The 12441-nt window shown below is 44.2% G+C and overlaps 1 long non-coding RNA gene across 1 annotated transcript in view; it reads right to left on the bottom strand.

Annotated features, from left to right (window-relative positions):
• Positions 1–465: 465 nt before the first annotated feature.
• Positions 466–12441, bottom strand: part of LOC144327861 (uncharacterized) — a 101006-nt gene continuing 89030 nt past the window's right edge. Inside the window, exons 2-3 of the long non-coding RNA XR_013393028.1 lie at positions 5322–5415; positions 466–1067 (exon numbers count right to left, since the gene is read on the bottom strand). This is a non-coding gene — a long non-coding RNA (uncharacterized LOC144327861). The remainder of the gene's footprint in view (positions 1068–5321; positions 5416–12441) is intronic.

The following is a 12441-nucleotide window of genomic DNA, read 5'->3' as shown; positions in this document are numbered from 1 at the left end:
AGGTAAAGGTACCCCTGCCCGTACGGGCCAGTCTTGACAGACTCTGGGGTTGTGCGCCCATCTCACTCAAGAGGCCGGGGGCCAGCGCTGTCCAGAGACACTTCCGGGTCACGTGGCCAGCGTGACAAAGCTGCATCTGGCGAGCCAGCACAGCACATAGAAACGCCATTTACCTTCCCGCCAGTAAGCGGTCCCTATTTATCTACTTGCACTTTTAGGGGTGCTTTCGAACTGCTAGGTTGGCAGGCGCTGGGACCGAGCAACGGGAGCGCACCCCGCCGCGGGGATTCGAACCGCCGACCTTTCAATCGGCAAGCCCTAGGCGCTGAGGCTTTTACCCACAGCGCCACCCGCGTCCATTAAAATGGTACAAAGCACCAGATAACTTGTTGCTGTAACTGCGCCACACCTTCCCTCCCAGAGGATCCCTGAAATGATCCCACATATCTTTAAGGGGAGAAAAACATGGTTGACTTGACCCAGCCTTCTTATTAGAACCAGGACAATGCTATGGGGATTCAGAATCGGACCTGGAGTGTCCATTATCTAGTGGAGCAACTCTCTAAGAAGTTGCTAAGCAAGTTGGAGTTCTTTTAAGTAGGGTAAGGTCAAAATATAATCCACAAGTTTTTTTTAAGATTTATTCCCAGACATGTCATTCCAGAAGTTCATTTGGAACATCTGCCAATTGTAGTGACCAGCAGTGCCCAAATCTATTTACATTTTTTTTGACCTTGTTCATTGTTTCCTCTGCCTGAAGCTTATTTGGCACTTCCTCTCCTCAGTGACATCTTCTTCTTTCTCCTTCCCAGTTTAGTTGCACGAGGGATTTCACCCCCATCAGGAATCACATAGCGAACAGGACAGCACCACAGTGCTAAATGGTCAATCAGATTTGATTGTGCAATGACTTCAGTGAGGGTGAATCAAGGCGATGGAGAGTGAGAGCAATTTGAAGAAACAAATGTTTGTTCAGGAATGCTGAAAAACCATTTAGAAAAGGAGGTTTTGGTTTTCTTGTCCTGCTGAGAATCTTCACGAAAAACCATCAGCTGGTTTGGCTCAGCCTAGATGAACACAATTTGTAACTGTGAATCTGTCAATTACACTTTCTCATTAAATTCTCCCCATTTCTATAATTTTTTAAAATAAAAAAGTCCTCATGAAAATTCAGAGTTTACTACAAATTCCTTGTAACATACAACTTTTGCATGCAATTTTACCGAATATATATATATATATTGGCAGAGCAAATTTCCTTAATATAATGCATCTGTTTTAGTTATTTTTACCAATATATACATTTTTATGCACACTTTGCCTCAATATATGCAGTTTTGTAAACACTACTTGGCTGGAGGACCACACTGCCACATTCCAAAACATGTGAATTTTGAGAGATGGCTGCTCTTTGGTCCATGGAGTCTTTAGGATAGTGTGCATTAGCTAGGCTCTCCTTTAAATATAACGGTTGCCTTCTGTTTCAACTTTTTAATTCCTGCTGAAAACTTTCCTATTCCTTCAGGCTTTTGCAGCAATTAAGAATGCACCTTTCCATAATCGCCAGTTGATTTTCACATTCTTACATGGTTTCTGTTGTATGGTTTTACATATAATTGTTGTAAACATGCCGATACTTTTATGATATAAAATAATTATATATATATATGGGACGTGGGTGGCGCTGTGGGTTAAACCACAGAGCCTAGGACTTGCTGATCAGAAGGTCGGTGGTTCGAATCCCCGCGACAGGGGATGGTCCCTGCTCCTGCCAACCTAGCAACCTGCTTGGTCCCTGCTCCTGCCAACCTAGCAGTTTGAAAGTGCAAGTAGATAAATAGGTACCACTCTGGCGGGAAGGTAAACAGCGTTTCTGTGCGCTGCTCTGGTTCGCCAGAAGCGGCTTAGTCATGCTGGCCACATGACCCGGAAGCTGTACGCCAGCTCCCTCGGCCAATAAAGCGAGATGAGCGCTGCAACCCCAGAGTTGGCCACAACTGGACCTAATGGTCAGGGGTCCCTTTACCTTTATTATGTAATTTTTTATATAAATAAAATAAAATGTGAACTAAATGCTTTTCCTCCCCCATCAGGATTTGTGACTATGAATCCCTCAATGCCAAGCAGTTCACAGCTGTGAGGAACTGAGTTCTATGGCCAAATACACATACTTCTTCCTACTGGACTGGAGAATAAAGGGACCCCCAGTCTCTGATCTACCCTTCTGATTTAATGATTCCATGGGAGAGAGTGGCTGGGACTTATTCCTATATATATACACAGTATATTAAATCTGGAAATGTGGAAAATACACCCCTCTTAGGCTACTGCCTTGCCGTCGCAATGCCATCTTCTCCTCCACATTCACAAATGCATTTATTTCCCTTTCCCAGCCTTGCATGTAAGATCAGCTGGTTCGATGGCTCTCAGATCCCAGCTCCATGCTTTCTGCTGCATTTCCTCCCTTCCGAGTGGAAAGATTGAGAAAGAAGCCTGCAGATGCTGATTGATGTTGGTTCAGAGGCTTATATATTATTATGAGAACACTGACAAGTCGTTTGACTGGGGGAACATGAATTAGTCAGATTTGTCATCCTCACTATGGACTGTGACAAGAAACCAATGCACTGAAGTGGCCTCCACGAGGAAATGCCTTAAACGCAGAAATTGCCTTCATACATTTTATTGGCAGCCTGCCGCAGTCATTGGTTCCCACTCCCCCCCCCCCCCCATTTCTTGTACCTATGAAAAAAGAACAGCTTCTCATCCTTATATAACTATTTGCAAGAGTAAAGGGACGATTCAGAGATCCTCCTGCACTCAAGGAGCTTTAAGGGCAATCAATTCCTTTTCAAAGGGAACTCTGGGAATTGTAGTTCTGCGAGGGGAATGGGGGAAGGTCTCCTGAGAACTCTCAACACCCTTAACAAACTACCGTTCCCAGGATTCCTTGGGAGAAGCCATGGCTTTTTGAAAGTGGTGTGACACTGCTTCAGGGGACAGTGCAGATGGGGTCCCGGCCATGCAAAAGCCAGGTGTGTCTAAGAGCCTCACTACACACACACCCAACTTTCTCCAGCCAGGCAAGTAAGCAGCATTACCACAGCTCAAGGACACCTTCCACCCAGGAAAATGCATTTGAGATGCGTGTTGAAAAGAATCAGTGATGGAGGTGGTGTGGAGAAAGGGCCAGATTTCCCAGGGAAGGGTGCAGCTAGGAGAGAGTTCCAAGGACCGGAGAGAGAGGTTTGGAGGGCTGTATTCTGTCCCTGAGAGCTGGACCATAAAGAAGGCTGATTGCTGAAGAATTGATGCTTTTGAATTATGGTGCTGGAGGAGACTTTTGAGAGTCCCATGGACTGCAAGTAGATCAAACCTATCCATTCCTAAGGAAATCAGCCCTGAGTGCTCACTGGAAGGACAGATCGTGAAGCTGAGGCTCCAGTACTTTGGCCATCTCATGAGAAGAGAAGACTCCCTGGAAAAGACCCTGATGTTAGAAAAGATTGAGGGCACAAGGAGAAGGGGACGACAGAGGTGGTTGGACAGTGTTCTCGAAGCTACCAACATGAGTTTGACCAAACTGCGGGAGGCAGTGGAAGACAGGACTGTCTGGTGTGCTCTGGTCCATGGGGTCATGAAGAGTCAGACATGACTAAACGATTAAACAACAACAACATTCTGTCCCTGGACCTGAGGTTCCCCACCCCTTGCTTTAGAATAAGATAAGGAGATACACATACACACAGAGAGACGTACACAGATTCCTCTCCACAAGGAGCTTACAATCTAAATGTCATTTGAGGGGGAAAACACAAGGAGAAGACAGGCAGACACACGAGGAACAGATAAAGGATATGTGGAAATGAGCCTAGGCTCAGCTTCAGAAGGCGAATAGGACAAACCTGCCTTTCACCGAGGGCAAACGTTTCTGTCAAAACAGAAAACTGGCAAGGAGTTCAGAGGTTGAAGCAACAGTTCACAAGAACCTCCATTCCAGCGACTCCCTAGAGCCCGGGCAGCAAGGCGGCCTTGCAGTTAACAGAAATGAGAGGATGATTTTGTGACATCTCCAGACAATGCCAAGATCAGTGGTCTATGAATCACCTCCTAAGTACCGGCGGGAGGGAGAGAATAAGCAAGAGGGAGAGGGAGCAAGCTCTTTAAAAGACAGTGTGTCCTTTTAAAACAAGACAATGTTTTCAGAATTTTCAGCTGACATTACACTTTCTGTGATTTGATATATGGCGCTGCATCTCTCTAGCCATTACATCATGTTGAGTGAAATGCACGTACATTTGCCCTTGGGTCTACGCAGCTGCCTTGCAGGAACAAGTGGCTGCATTTGAATGCAGCCTCCCGGACTTCATGCATCGATGGGGGAAAGCAATGGCGTAATGCTAACGAAGCGATGCATCATTAAATGGTGGCTTCTGCAGGAGGCAGTAATGGCCACCAACACGGATGGCTTTAAAATAGGATTGGACAAATTCATGGACGGAAAGGCAATCAGTGGCTACTAGCCGCAGTAGGTATGCTCTGCCTCTGCAGTTGGAGGCATCAAAGCTTCTGAAAACCTCTTGCAAGATTGAATGTATTGCCCTCGGCTGTACTTGAGGGACGATTCCTACAGATTCCACATGAAAAACGCTTATGTCCCTGTGGAGATAGCAGTACCGAATCAGTGGCGCATACCCTTCTGGCTTGCACTCTTTATAAAGACTTGAGGAATGAGATTATCACCCTTCTCTTATTGTCCATTCCGGGTTGCCCAACCACTGTCACAGTGTCCTTTCTTCTGGCAGATCAAGAGGAGCAGATGACAGCAAAAGTTGCAAGGTTTTTAGCTGGGGCAATCAGAATAAGGTCCACTATTTGACTGCTGATTCAGGACCCTAAAGTGTGTTTTATATAATTGACTTTTTATTTCTGATCTTTGTATACTGCATTGCTGTTTTGTTGCTATGGACAATGGCTGACGCAAATAAAGATTCATTCATTCGTCTGAAAACTAGTTGCTGGAAGCTATAGGAGGGCAGAGTGTTCTCATGTTTGGGTCCCACAGACATTTGATTGGTTGCTAAGAGAACAGGATGCTGGACTAGGTGGAACACTGACCTGATCCATCATGTTCTTCTTATGTTCTTAATGTGGAAAGTGGTGCTTCTTTATATATAAGGGCTACCTTTGAAGGAGACTGAGGAACTACAGCTAATCCAGAAGGTCCCAGGTCCAATCCCTGGTATCTCCAGGTAGGTTTGGGAGGAACTCATCCCTGAAACCCTGCAGAACTTCTGCCAGTCACCACAGACAATACTGACCTGAATTTAAGGCAGCCTCTTGTGTTCCTGGTCTTGGAACTTGGTATATATTGCAGTGGAGTGCAGAAAACAAATAGTCTGGTAAGACTGATGGCTGGAGGAAAAAAAACAAAGAAATTTAGAGTTCACTACTCCAGGGAAACAAATCCATTCCGATTATTACCTTATATGTGGTCATCATGGAGTCAGGAGGTTAACGAAAGATCGAACACAAACCAACTAGAAGCGGAGGGAGGCAGTAAAACCTGAGATAAAATAATCTACAGGTATCTACAACCTATCTTTCCCTTGCTGCCTAATCCCTTTTTAAAGCCATCTACAGTGGAAGCTATCATCTTCATCAAGTAGTGGCCCCTTCCCTTTTTGCGTCCTCCCTCCTGCATAGCATCTAGTCTGCCTCTCAGTCACCTTCATGAATAATACTTAGCATTTACAAGGTGCATTTCTGACATTCAAAGTGTTTCATGCAGAGTAAAGGTAAAGGGACCCCTGACCATTTGGTCCAGTCGTGACCGACTCTGGGGTTGCTGCGCTCATCTCGCTTTATTGGTCGAGGGAGCCGGCATACAGCTTCCGGGTCATGTGGTCAGCATGACTAAGCCTCTCCTGGCAAACCAGAGCAGCACACGGAAATGCCGTTTACCTTCCCGCCGGACTGGTACCTATTTATCTACTCGCACTTTGATGTGCTTTCGAACTGCTAGGTTGGCAGGAGCAGGGACCGAGCAACGGGAGCTCACCCTGTCGTGGGGATTCGAACCGCTGACCTTCTGATCGGCAAGTCCTAGGCTCTGTGGTTTCACCCACAGTGCCACCCACATCCCTCATGCAGATTAGCCAAAGAAAAATGAAAAGGATCCTGTTTGACTCCAGACAGGAAGTTGAGGTTGCAATATAACACACACACACACACACACACACACACACACACACACACACACACACAGAGTTTTCATTTGTGACAAATAAACAATTCAAACAAAAACAAAATGGTCACTACATATAATTTGACTTCCCTGCCCCTCTGTCTGTGGTTCCTTATATTTACTCTTTCCCCCCTGCATTTCCATATTTTTCCCATCTGTTTCATATATTTTTTTTAAAAAACTGCACGTTTTTACATTAATCCTGCTAATGTCTTGATTTGTTTACAATAAGTTTGTAAATATTCAGTAAACGATTTCCATTCCCTATTAAAAACTTTGTCGTCTTGAGTTCTAGTAAGTTTCGCCATTTCTGCATAGTCCATTAATTTATGTAATCAATCTTCTCTCATCAGTATTTCTTCCTTCCACCTTTGGGCAAATACCATTTTTGTGGTCATGGTTGCATACATAAATAAGTTTTTATATTGTTTAGGTAACTTTGATCCCACAATTCCCCAAAGAAAAGCTTATAGGGGTTTTTTATATACAAATGTCTCCCAGTAATCTTTTGTCTTATTACAAAGTCAACGTTGGCCAATGTATTCTCAACACATCTAAGCACTGGCATGCCAGGAAAATTCTTCTTGGTGATGACAGAGGTATGAGGAGAAGCAAATAAAGGAAAGGAAGGTAAAGTAGATGAAGGCAAATTTTAGTGGTGAACCTCATATCATCCTAACTTCTTCTTTTCTCCATAAAACCAATGGGATGAATGAACTCAAGGTCTGTGTTTCCAACCACAGCTAGGATGCTAATAAAATAGCAGAGATTCAACCTTAAATATTATCTAGCACAAAAAATACGGTAGTTGACCGAGGGCCAGTTTTCTAGTTACTAGAACTGCTGTAGCCTGGATTCCTTCTGTGTTGTTGGGGCAATATCATTGTCCTTTCCACATCTGTCCTCCTGAAAATGGGCCAATGGTAAAGTTGGGTCAAAAAGTTCTGCTGGATCTTTTGGGGGGAAATTGAAGGTGGTGCCAGAGAACAGCGATGGGAAGTTTTCCTAAAACACCTCTTGGCTTGGCTTAGCAATTTCACTGCTACTACATGTTTCAACGTCTTGCCAGAGGCACCTATGGTGTTTCCAAGAATCTTGGCCTCTGGCACTACTATTTCCTTCTCCAGAATTCCCTAAGTTAAGAACACTAGAAGGCCTCTGCTAGATGAGACCAAAAGCCCTTCTAGTGGCCCAGCACTCTGTTATCTCCGTGGTCAACCTGATGCCTATGGGACCTGAACACAACTTAAGATTCCCAGCGACTGGCATTCAGAGGCATTGGCTCCAACAGTGGCAGTGGAAAATAGCTCTCTCCAGAGAAGCTTTCCTGAATTTTGGGTTTTGGGGCATTATTGGACCATATGTCTCATTAGTTCTGTTGGCTTAGGACGATGGGGGGTGGTGGTCTGAGCAGCTAATTTTGTCCTATTTCTGTAACATTGGTACTCAGTCATGGGCCCAACAGCTTATAGGAATCCAAGGTTGGAGAATGCTGCCCTACAGTGAGGGCAGGAGGCGTTGCCCTCATTCTGATTGACTTTGTGATGATGCTACATTATCATAAGGCAACACCATCTATAGCTTTATCACGAAGCCAACTGAGAGTGAGGGCAACATTTCCTATCCTAATTTAAACCAGGGGATCTGTGAGTTGCCAGCCAGCCAGCCTCTAGGGAACATGGCCAGTGGCAATAAGTCCTTGGCTCCCAAACTTTTCAAAATGCTCCACCGCAGGTGGTGCTGTGGTCTAAACCACTGAGCCTAGGGCTTGCCGATCAGAAGGTCGGCAGTTTGAATCCCCACAACAGGGTGAGCTCCTGTCGCTTGGTCCCAGCTCCTGCCAACCTAGCAGTTCGAAAGCACGTCAAAGTGCAAGTAGATAAATAGGTACCACTCCAGTGGGAAGGTAAACGGTGTTTCTGTGCACTGCTCTGGTTTCACCAGAAGCGGCTTAGTCATGCTGGCCACATGACCCGGAAAAACTGTCTGCGGACAAACATCAGCTTCCTCGACCAGTAAAGCGAGATGAGTGCTGCAACCCCAAAGTCGTTCATCACTGGACTTAACTGCCATGGGTCTTTTACCTTTACCTTTAGCATGGGAAGAAGTTTCATGTGTGGATTTCTTTTACCTGCTTTAGTGCTTATGCTATTAATCCAGGGGAGTGTGCAGGAGGAGCTCTGCAGCAAACTCCAGTCAAAACTTTGCAGGAATGAGAGATCGTCCTGTTTTCATTCTCTGCCAAATGTTGCAGATCTCAGGTGACTTATTTCAGAGCAGTCGATGGGGCTGTTCTAAAATAAGTGCTCTAAAGATTGCCTCCAAAGTCCTATAGGTCAATCCTTTGCATTTTCTAAAGCTTATAGGCAGACAGCTTGAGGAGAAAGAGATACAGGTGTCTTTCAAACATTTACTTTCAGTTGGGGTGGATGAGACTGGCAAGGGCTGAAATCCTACCCACATTTACTTGAGAGTCTAAATCAATACATGTTTACATAGAAAGAAGTTTAACTGAATCTAATAGGATGTACTCCATTTAAACTCAGTTGAACATATTTCTATGTAAACAGGCATCACTTCAGACCGTAAGAGCATTTTTGCACATGAGACTCATGGTGCAATCCAAGCATGTATATATCATTGAGTTCAATGGAGCTTACTTTCTGATAAGAGTGCATGGGATTGCATCCTTAGACTGGAGACAGCTTGTAGAGTTGAAAAGGGTTGACTTGAGAGAGTCTCTGTTTCCTACGATATACAATATAAAAGGTAAAGGGACCCCTGACCATTAGGTCCAGTCGTGGCTGACTCTGGGGTTGCGGCGCTCATCTCGCTTTATTGGTTGAGGGAGCTGGCTTATAGCTTCCGGGTCATGTGGCCAGCATGACTAAGCCACTTTTGGAGAACCAGAACAGCGCACAGAAACACCGTTTACCTTTCTGCCAGAGCGGTACCTATTTATCTGCTTGCACTTTGACGTGCTTTCAAACTGCTAGGTTGGCAGGAGCAGGGACCGAGCAACGGGAGCTCACTCTGTCACGGGGATTTGAACTGTGACCTTCTAATCGGCAAGTCCTAGGCTCTGTGGTTTAACCCACAGTGCCACCCATGTCCCTCGATATACAATATACATACCTGTTTCTTTGTGATGTTGCTTCCAGTTAAACAGGTTTTTCAGGCTTTGGAAACAATATAGAAACCTGAAACACCTGTTTTCTAGAGAGAAAACTTGGATGACTGTATACGACACCAGCAATGATTCTTCTTTCAAATTCCTTCAACTCTGAAGAAAATATGGTCAGTCTCCATCTTTAAATTGCCTCTGACGTTTCAGATGATGATATGTGAACAGTGGTTGTTCATGCAGAAAAGTGCAAATCTGTAATGCAAATAAGCATTGCAACCAGCATGTTCCATTCACATTGCACTGAATGAAGCGAGACATAATGCTTTGAACCACATATGTGAGAAGACCTGGCAGCACTGCCAATAGATGTATTCTCAGGCATTACATAGAACATAGCCCAAGTTGAAATTCACGTCTAGATTTATTTCTTGCATTTATATCCCACATTTTTCTCCATCCAATGAACTCAAGATGGCATACATGGTTCTCGCCTTTCTCATTTAATCCCCACAACAGCTCTGTAGGGTAGGTTAGACTGGAAAGCAGTGACTGGCCCAAGATCACCCAGTGAGCTTCATGGCTGAGTGGGGATTGAACCCTGGTCTCCCAGGTCCCAGTCTGACACTCTAACCACAACACCACACTGGCTCCCAGTGGTGGATGGAAGAAAGGGGAAGAAAAAAGATGGGGAAGAAAAAGGATGGGTTCATAAGTTACACAAAGCATCCATGAGTTCTACACACACTGAATGTTGGTCTGTTGGGTGGGTGGTGGGGAATCCCAAAGACATTTTGGTAATACTTTTAATAGGCTCAAAAAGACAAAAAGCCATGCACAAGTTCCCCAGAACTTCTCATCAAGCTGGATGTTAAGCAAAATTTGGAATGAGGTGGGGAGAGAACGCATGGCATGCTTTTGCCTGTAATTGGTAATAGTCTTGTGATAGAATTTAGAACATAACTGTGATGGAATATAGGACATTACTGGATTGACCTCACCAGGTGCAACACATTATGGTCCCTGTCCTTGGTCCTGAAATGGTGAAGCTTGGATTAGAAAATGGAAATTTAGGAAACTGCCTTATACCCAGTCAGATCCCTGGTCCATTTTGCCCAGCAATGTCAACACTGACAGACAGCGGCTCTCAAGAGTTTCTGACAGGAGTCTTCCCCTGCTCTACCCAGACACATGGAGACAGCAGGGATTAAATCTGGGACCTTCTGCATGCAAAGCAATGTGTTCCAACACATAGAGCCCTTGCCCTCTGTTGGCTTTAAATATTAGCTTCCCAAAAGGAGGACTTATGGTGCCAGCTATCTCCATGGACAAACCTTATCCAGCTACAAACCAGCACTTTCTATAGCTCAATATGAAGGTTTTCTCTCTCTCTTAATGATGCTTATTAATATAAGAGAGACAGGGGTTCACATCTCCTCATATTGCTGCTATTTTTACAATATACTGTTCACCAGTATTGTTTATATACTGTTGGTATCTCTGGAGGGGTCATGTTTGCTGGAGAAATTCAAAGCAATTTTTTTCAAAAGGAAGTCAAGATTTGCATCAATCAAAAAACAGTTTCATTCCAAGGCACTGATTTGCTCCTTTTCCATATTTCCCCTGCATTGTCCAGCACATCATTAAATAACCCTCTTGCTTCTTGGTCCAGCTACGTCACTCTCTTTCATCTCTCCTTGCTTTGGCCAAAATCTACGAAGCATGCTAATGTTTTTTTTTTTTAACAATGCCTGGCACAGTCTCTTGAGAACAGGTATTGGTTTGCTCATGTCCTGCTTTCAGCACCTCCATCTTCAAATGGAAGCATCAAATCCAGATCCCAGATGGCCTTTAAAACAAATATTTGTACAGTGCAACACTTTTCTTCTCTCTGAGTCATTCAAAGAGACGTATGGTCACAGACAGCATACGAGAAGGTCAAATCTTCTCATGCTCTTCAGACAGAACTGATCAAGGGTGCTCTGAGCCCGGCTTCAGCTGGGGAGGGCAGGATATAAATAAACTATTATTATTATTATTATTATTATTATTATTATTATTATTATTCCAGACTCTTGCTATTTTGGGGTGGGAGTCATTTACATACTGGCAAATTATGGTTGCACAATCTTAGTTGGTTGGGAGGTCCTCTGTAACAAACCTGTTTTCCCTGAAGGAAAGTGATGGGTAAATGAGCTGGAAACTGTGGAATAACGCATCTTAGGATGCATTATCTATTTGATAATCATATTTGATAATGCCTCAGAATGGGTGGAACCTAAACTGAACTCTAAAGCCAAGTAACACAAGTGATACAATCTTTCTGCATGGAAAAGGTAAGAGCTGGAAAACATAGGAGAGGGGCAGGCGACCATGACTGCTTCAAATATTAGAAGTGTATCTTATTGTGTATGCTTGACAGTGACACTTTGTATGTGAGTTGTAGTATTGTTGGGTATCTGTGGTTGACAGAGGTAATGTTTGAGGTAGTGAATTAGCCAGTGTGGTGTAGTGGTTAAGAGCAGTAGTCTCATAATCTGGGGAACCGGGTTCGCGTCTCCGCTCCTCCACATGCAGCTGCTGGGTGACCTTGGGCCAGTCACACTTCTTTGAGGTCTCTCAGCCCCACTCACCTCACAGAGTGTTTGTTGTGGGGGAGGAAGGGAAAGGAGAATGTTAGCCGTTTTGAGACTCCTTAAAGGGAGTGAAAGGCGGGATATCAAATCCAAACTCCTCCTCTTCTTCTTCTTCTTCTTCTTCTTCTTCTTCTTCTTCTTCTTCTTCTTCTGAATTATAGCAGTGGCTGTGTGAAATGATTGAGACTGGTTGGATGACGGGATGTTGTGGTGCTTGAAATTTTATATCACACTGCTGATTATATTCATTTTATATTATGTGTATGAGCTGCCCTGGGAACCACCCTGAAACCTGCAGGAATAGGGCGGTATATAAATTCAATCAATAAATCAATTTTTGGTTTTGGATATTGGCTATGTGTTTTGTTATGTGAATAATTTGATGTGGGGTTTCTTTCTCTTTTTTTTGTGTGTGCTTATTATGTATGTGTCAT

The sequence above is a fragment of the Podarcis muralis genome, chromosome 5, assembly GCF_964188315.1.
Source record: "Podarcis muralis chromosome 5, rPodMur119.hap1.1, whole genome shotgun sequence".
NCBI classification, from domain to species: domain Eukaryota; kingdom Metazoa; phylum Chordata; class Lepidosauria; order Squamata; family Lacertidae; genus Podarcis; species Podarcis muralis.
The sequence above is the reverse complement of the archived record's forward strand: the minus strand, read 5'-3'. Positions and strand labels throughout refer to the sequence as shown.